We start from the raw sequence: 8,871 nt of genomic DNA on the forward strand, positions 1-8,871 counted from the left end.
AGTATCAAAATTATTTCCCTTCTTTTTTGCTGTAATTCAAATATTGTTTTTCCCTGAAAGATGTATGAATGTGTAGCAACTTAATCAAATTGTCTAGAACTGAAGAAGAAAAAAATCTCACTATTATATATTGATCTTCTGTGAATAATATTTAAGTAGGAATAATATATAAATAATAGTTAACAGAGATTGTTCAGCTTTCACATTTCACCTTCCTTCTAGTGATAAAAATCATCACAGGAAGAAATGCCATGTTTTATTTGTTAGGACCCTGAAGAGATCAAAATAAATAAAAAATAGGATGTGGGGCTGGGGGTAAGATTGATATGAGATTTCACTGAAATGTTAAATATTCTGTTTATGATAGATTCACCCCTTGTCTTCTCTATTGTCAAAGTTGTTAAAGCTGAAAGGCTTTGAGGCAAGAGATGAAGAGACTACAAACGCACCAGAACATAGTTAGAAGTATGACTTGCTATATGAGTTTATGTATGACACCAAGGAAATCATGTTTTTGGAAATAAAACTACATAGAGAAGATATATGATCAATACAAATGTGTATTGTGTCTTATGACTACAACAAAGGTCTACTGTTGTCTTTTGGGATCCACACTCTCTGCTCTATAACTTAATTTCCAAAAAGCATCCAGAGTAATTAAAATGTAAGTTAGATTATATTGCTTTATACTTAACTATTTCCAATCTCCTAAAACAGTTTTTTTTAACCTGGACACTATAACATTTTAGGCAGGGTAGTTCTTTGCAGTGAGAAACTGTCCTGTGTATTGTACAATGTTTAGCATCATCCTTCAACTCACTAAATGCCAGTAACATCTCCACGCACCCCCCCCCATCTGTGACAACCAAAAATGTGTTCACATTGCCAAGTGTCCCCTAAGGAGCAAAACTGTCACCTTGTTGAGAATCATTGTGCCAAAGACTGTACACAATTCAAAATAAATTTCACACTCATTATCCTAGCCTACAAAATCCCAAACTGATCTGCTCATATTTGCACAGGCCACATGCAAGGCCCCATCCCCAATGGCAGGAGAAGAAGAACACTTTTGTAAAGGGGAAAAGGAAGTTGGGAGGGCTATCATAAGGGAAGAGTCCATGGCTTCTCACTGGCTGAGTGCTTGCACAGAAAGAAGAGGAGTCTTTCATCTTCCTGTTGGGCTCTGCTATGGTCACAGGTCATGAGAGCTCTCCATACTAGTCTCCTGACACTATTTAATTGAATTTTCTGTCTATTAATTTTTAAAAGCCATTAAATAAATTGTTCTCTCAATTTGGACTACTCGATCTCAAGATCTTCAAGTAAGTAGCTCTTTCACATCTCTTATCGGGCTTCCCTGGTGGCGCAGTGGCTGAGAGTCCGCCTGCCGATGCAGGGAACAGGGGTTCGTGCCCAGGTCCAGGAAGATCCCACATGCCGCGGAGCGGCTGGACCCGTGAGCCATGGCCGTTGAGCCTGCGCATCCGGAGCCTGTGCTCCGCAATGGGAGAGGCCACAACAGTGAGAGGCCCGCGTGCCGCAAAAAACAAAAACATCTCTTATCAATTGTCACTTCCTGAGGACCTTCCTTGTCGACTCTACTTAAATTAGCCACCTAGTCCTCTGTATGGCATCACCTTGTTTTATACCTTTCATAAAACTTATTACTGTATTTTGAAATTTATGTGTTTTTTTTAATACCCTTCCGCTGGAATATAAGGTACATACAGACACTGAGTTTTTATACATTTTTATTAAACCTAAACATTATTCTAAGCATGAGGAGCATAGTATTAAAATGCCAAAAACATGTCTCAATAAACACACAAGCTGTAAAAATCAAGTAGAATTTAATTATTTAGTCATATCAGGACTGGACTAAGTTACAATAAATATAAGAAATGTGTTCAAGTTCTATAAATCTGTATCGAAGGTGAGAGTCGTTAAAAAGTTTTAATTCCTCTCTCCAATAAGATAATTAGCTTTAGTATCATCCATGTGTATGATATGATAATGAATGGGAAGATGATAAAAGAATGAAAGAGAATGAAGGGTATGAGAATAAATAAATGAGAAGCTCCCTAACTGCTCCAGGTGGTAAAAGATGCTCTATTCTCTCTTTTTCTATTGCACTAATGTATCTACACTATAATAATTAACATGAGGTCTCCAGCTGGTTATAAGGTTTTTGAGGACAGAACCATGACTTTTCATTCAGTTCTCTGCAGCATATTTCACAGTCTTGATATAAGTAGACCACCAGTAAATGTTTCTCTACTGACTGGTGAATACATAGCATTTGCGTATTGATTATTTTGTTCATGAATCATGGTTTATGTAATCCATCAACATTTATTGTTCACTCTGTAATCCTCAAGCACTGTTTTAGGCACTAGGATTTCACTATTATGCATGTTTTTACCTTTACCTTCTCTTCTCTTGGGTATCATGAAAAAATGCTTGAACAGTAAGAGCTCTGCCCACTTTCCCGACCCTCCCAAAAAAAGGAATAAAGAAATTCAGTAATACTAAACAGACAGAACTTCACTGTTTGAGCTTTACTTTTCTTTAATTTGAAAGCCTGCAACCCAGTCAGTGAAATTAATGATGGGGAAATCGAGAATCAATGAAAGGAAATACGTTCTTTGCGTTGTGTATAGTCAGGCGAGAGAATTCTCTGACTCAGGTGAAATCAAGTCAAATAATGTGGCTGGATATGAAAGTAGAAGAGAAAGCTTTACCTTCATTCTTAGCTCTTGTAGTTATTAGTCTATTGATCAAACACAGGGGAAATTTATCTTTTGCTTCTAGGCATATCGATATGTTGATTGTCTGCAAAGATAAATGTGTGATACTTTGATCTTCTGTGGAATTTATGTTTCAGTGTGCAAGCAGGGGAGGATTGATGTATGGGATTGATCTTAGTGCTCCAGAGAAGCTAGAGATCAGGTACCTAAATTGAACCTGTGTGACAAACAGAATGTTCCAAATCATGTTTTATAAGACCTTCAAAAATAAGCAATGAAATAGCTATTAAAGAAAAAAAGGAATTGAAAGATAAAACGTATTTATGGTAAATTTCCTTTATGTAAAATAACCCTGGATTGGTAGAAAAAGAGAGGGAAAAATGTGTATTGAGTACTGATTCTAGACACAATTTAAATGGTCTTACCTAGTTATTCTAATGATCCTAGAAAATGATAGAGGAAAACTACTGACTTAAAGTAAACCATGTATAGGGGCTTTCCTAGTGGCGCAGTGGTTGAGGGTCTGCCTGCCGATGCAGAGGACAAGGGTTCGTGCCCCGGTCCGGGAAGATCCCACATGCCGCAGAGCGGCTGGGCCCATGGGCCATGGCCGCTGGGCCTGCTCGTCCGGAGCCTGTGCTCCGCAGCAGGAGGGGCCACGGTGGTGAGAGGCCTGCGTGCCGCAAAAAAAAAAAAAAAAAAAGTAAACCATGTATTAGCAAAGATTGCATTCTCTGTATATTGGTAAAATTTTAATATTAAAAACAATGCATGAAATTTTTTATTATATTTTCTTAAGATAAAATAACTAAAGAAAGATGACCTGCAATGAAATCAGTAAATAAACTTATGGCTGTCTGATATCTAAGCTTGTGTTTAAACCTCTCAACACCATTTTGCCAAGGAGAAAATTGAAGCTCATAATGGATAAACAATTTAGTTGTGGTGTGTCACAGTAAAAGAGGAGGAGAGAACATTTTGTGAATATCTGGAGTATGTTCTTCAGAATAAAAATCATGGTAGACATTTTACTTTTATTTAGAAAATGCCCTGGGCCATTACTTTACCACAAAATAAACTAAAATGAACATTTCAAGTGTGCTTTTAATAGAAAAGTCTGATTTTAAAAAGGAAATAATCATTTGAGAGTAAAATTTAATTTAAATCTTCTCCTGCAAACCTCCTAATAATATTTCTCACAGAACAGAATTCCACAAGAAGATTTATTTATATCACATCTCACTGCTCATTGTAGTGTCCCAAAGGCTTTATGCAGAGTAATTTAAGCATCAGGAACCAAGAGATTGTGTGTATATAAAGACAAAATCATGTTTCATAGCAAAGAGATACACAACACTGAGTGGGAGAAGAATTTGAGGGAAATTATCAATACACCACTTTTCTAATTTCAAGCTCACACAATGAACGGGCACAAATTAGTAAAATCCTCAAGAAAAATATGCAGGCATAGGTAGTTATACAGATTTTCTGGCTTAAATTCATTAGTATCGCTATTTGGTATGCTAATTTAGACAACACATATTTGTTGAACTTGTTCTAGGTGTCAAGCACTGTTTCAGATTCTGGTTATGTAGCAGAGAAAGAAATTGACACCGTTCCTGCCCTCATGGAACTTGCAGTCTAGTTGGAGAGATCAATATTTTTCAAATAGATATATAACCAAAAATATACAGATAAAAATGTCTTTAGTTTCAAGAAAAAGTAAAGTGCTATGATGGCATATAACAGGTGATGTCTAATTTGAAAGATTGGGAAGAACATTCCTAAGAAAACTGGGAGGTGAAGACTCTTTACACAAGTGCCTGTGAGGAAAGGATATGGGCAGTGTATTCAAGTAAGGGGAAAAACAAATTTACAGGGTCTGAAAAAGAAAGAGAAAAAATGCCAGAGTCTAGTGAAATGGGTAGGGGCTTGAGAGAGAATTTGTGAATAAGACTTACCTTATGGCCAAAACAACGTCCAAATTTCAATCTCTTACAAGAACATCTGTTTACTTCTTACCGTGTAATATGAGTGCTACATGGTTGCTGTAAACTTACTGCGTTCCTGTCACTTCTCATGGGCTCGTCTGGAATCAGTCTGGGGTTAGCTTGGCTCTACATGGCTTCCCATTTTGGTCCCCAGCCACTCTGTTCTCATGGTGGGGAAATACACTGCACTTACCAGACAGCATGGGAAGGGGGAAGAACAAATAGATCATTGTTAACAAATGACATAATCTACTACTACTGCCTTCTTTTTTATTACAAATATTTGCTTCCCTCCTATGAGCGGAATACACTCAATATCTTCCCCAAGCCACCCAGGAAGTTCAGCGACATATCTGACTCAAATTACAAGATCTCATGATCTACCTAAAGTGAGTTTTGAGTTCCTTTTGATCATGGAATCTCCATACGAAAACTACAAGTCATCCAGAGATACATGAGCTAAAAATACCGAATATACCAAAACATGGAGTGAAAAAGGAGTGACACTCCCTGTGAACCCCTCCATTCAGAAAAGGGAAGGAAGGGGAGGGTGGAATAGTCACTGGTTCTAATCACTTTTGAAGCAATTCAGGCAAATGTTGTAATGTCTCTTTACTCCTGTAACAAGGGACTTTCCTTCCCCCAAATATTATAGAGCTTCCTTAAAAAAAATGAACTAGGGGCTTCCCTGGTGGCGCAGTGGTTGAGAGTCTGCCTGCCAATGGAGGGGACGCGGATTCGTGTCCAGGTCCGGGAGGATCCCACGTGCCGCGGAGCGGCTGGGCCCGTGAGCCATGGCCGCTGAGCCTGCGCGTCCGGAGCCTGTGCTCCGCAACGGGAGAAGCCACAACAGTGAGAGGCCCGCGAACCGCAAAAAAAAAAAAAAAAAAAAAAAAGAACTACTTTATTCCAGTCATTTTTGCATACCAAAAGCAACATCAACAATTCTTTTCTTGCTAGAATTAATAAAGGGTACTTTGAGCTTACCAGACTTCCACACAATCATACACTTGATCTCTTTTTCCAAGTCATTTTGTCTGACAGGATTTATTGGGGGCCAACTTCACGCAAACAGACCTTAATCTGGTCTTTGCCCAGCATCTGGGTCTTAATCTGAGAATCTTTTACAAAATGAGGATAAGAAAAATTGACTCTTTCAACACTGAAACCCATGGAATTTCTGGTTCCTTTCTTTTCTCTTTCATCTCTAATTACGAAAAGACCAATTATTTTCTAAACATTTCATGTAACCGAACGTACCTAATGACCCACAATTCATGATCTACAGCCACAGTTTCTTTAGATACATTTTATCTTCCTACCAGTTTATCAATAATGACAGCTGTATCAAATATTTCATCACTGCAAGTTTGGGGTAATATTTTTCATCCTCCTATAATGGTTTACTTGTAACCTGCCACCCAGCCTTAAAGCCAACACTATATACTTTTTATTTTATGTTAGCCTCTACTTTTAGATTCCAATTAATGTATTAGTTAAATTCTGCTAGGTTATTTGTATAATAACCCAGCTTAAAATCTCAACTGGTTACAAAAACATATTTATTTCTAATTTGCGTTACATGAGAGTTGTGGGTCAGCCATGGTTCTCCTGGCTCAGCTGGGGTCTGCAGGGCTCTGATGAGCTCATGTGGGCTCTTATAACTCCACAGGTCTTCTCATTCTGGAACATAGGCTAATTGGATATCTTCTGTTATAGGCTACTCTTCTCATAAGAAAGGTCTGGAGGAAAAGAGTTTCCAGATAAACCATCCAATCATATATTTTTACTTACATATGACAGATCCTAGAAGCAAAAATGTCACATGATAAAGCTCAAAATTAATAGGGCAAGTAAAAATGGCAAAGGTATGGAGAGAACAAATAATTATAAACAAATAATATAATCTACAACCCTCACAATAAAAAATATTAGGGAAAAATCAAAGCATTTAGAATCACATAAACCTAGTTTCTTGTGTTGCTATTGTTCTCTACCAGGTGTTCAGTCTTGGGAAATACCATGACATTTATAAAACTGGTTCTTCATCTTCAAGAAAGGGATAATAATTTCTTCTGTGTTGGATGTTTGGTAAACTAAAAACTAGAAAAACTTATACAATCTGGAGCAAAACACTTTACATTTAGTAGATGTTCAGTAAGTGTCAGATAGAATTTATGTACTTATTCATTCATAGGAGTAGAAATTTTGAGTAGCCATATATTTATTCTAATTCTATTCATATCTAATCTAACAATAAGGATAGATCTTTAATGATTTACCTAAAAATTCACTAATATGAAGAGAAAAAGAAAGTTGAAAAGAGAACCTTGTGGTTTTGAAAACTGGCTCACAGGTAAAACATCAGATGTTTTTATATCCTAGAATTAGTGATAGGGTATTAGGCTTAGGAGAAATTTACTTACATATGAATAGGTTCTTCAGGAAGACATGGGATTAATTTGACAGCTATAACATTTCTTATCTTACTCTTAAATGTACCTTAAAGATCTCATAGAATTGATGAGATTCTCAAAACACTGGCAAAAATAATGTGAAGCTGATGAAATTTGGAAAAGAATATTTTAAATGTTGGGCCTTGCTTCTAGTGAAATCATGATATATGTCATTATTCTTACTTTAACACTAATTGATGTTTTAAAAAAATTCATATTTTTACATTCTAAATTGAATTTCAAACTTTCTAAATATTGCAGTTCAAAAATCAAACTTTATATTTTTTCCTTAAATTAGGCTTAAACTAAATATATTTTTAAGATCTCAGAAAACTCATGGCCAATCCCTTGCAGAGGTGGAATTGCTCATTTAAAGAAAAAAATAACCAAATTGTAACCTATCCATAGAAAAAAAATTATCTCCAATGTAGGAGATCATTTATGGAAAAAAATGGTAAATAATCAGTAATTATTTGGCAAATATAACTAATATTTTGATTGAAAACCTAATACTAGCCTTCCTCAACATTACAGAAAAAAAACCCCATTAAATCAATGTTAGAGGATTCTTTCCCTAGTTCTACTAGAAATTAATACATGCTTAGATTTTAAACAAATTATGTTTAATTTTCTTTAATTATGCTTTATTTTCATTAAAATATTTACTGATTTCCTAATGGGAATTATAGTGTGTCACATTTAAACACTGTATTAGTTAGCTGCTGTGATGCAAAGCCGTATAACAAAACCCACCAAAATTTCAGTATTTTATAACTGCAACTTTTTGATTTTGTTTCTTGCCCACTGTACATTTTGGTTGCAGGCTCTGCTTTACTTCTTTTCCTCTCTAGGTTTGAAGATGGAGAAACGATAGAGGGAAAAGGGAAGGAGGTACACTACTAAGTAGCTATTAAGTATTCTATTTGAAAATTGAATATTTCACATCCATTCACATTCCATTAAACAAAGTAAGTCATATCACCAATCTGGAAGTAAAATGGGGTAGGGATGTAAAAATCCTTCTGATATGGGGGTGGAGAGATATCATAAAGAGATAAAGTGAATATATTTTAAATATTATAACTTATCACAAACATTTGTCAGACGTTAAAGATTTTCATTTACTTAATTTCCATTTCCAGTGATTGTGCACTTTTATTACGTGCTACACGTAATTGTTTGAGTGTATATGTATGTGTCATGAGCAAGTATATCAGGGAGTAAACATTTAAATATTTCAAAGAAAAGGTTGGAGAGATTTGAAATGTCATGATAGTGTAATGTGATAGGAAAACTATATTTTCAGAATGATTATTTGCTGATTATGTAGAGAAAGGGATAAACCAATAGGTTTTCAGAGTTTGTGACTCAGATAACAAGTTTACATTAATTAGTGTTCCCCTCCGGCTCCAGTCTGTCTCTGTGTAATGAAGTGCAAAATGAGATTGACTGTGCCAATAAGCCATGTAGCTGAAAAATACTACCTAATTGGTTTGTTGTGCTTCTACTCAGCCACATCATGTATGAAGGGCTGTGGTGATGTCATAGGGTTACAGGGTTATAGGACTGCAATCTAGGACAAGAAAACATGAGTTTTGCCATTCCTATGATATAAAATAGATTTGGGGGAAAATCTCGCCAATTTTATTTTATGGTACTATTAGCCCAAAGGAACAG

The sequence above is a fragment of the Pseudorca crassidens genome, chromosome 9, assembly GCF_039906515.1.
Source record: "Pseudorca crassidens isolate mPseCra1 chromosome 9, mPseCra1.hap1, whole genome shotgun sequence".
NCBI classification, from domain to species: domain Eukaryota; kingdom Metazoa; phylum Chordata; class Mammalia; order Artiodactyla; family Delphinidae; genus Pseudorca; species Pseudorca crassidens.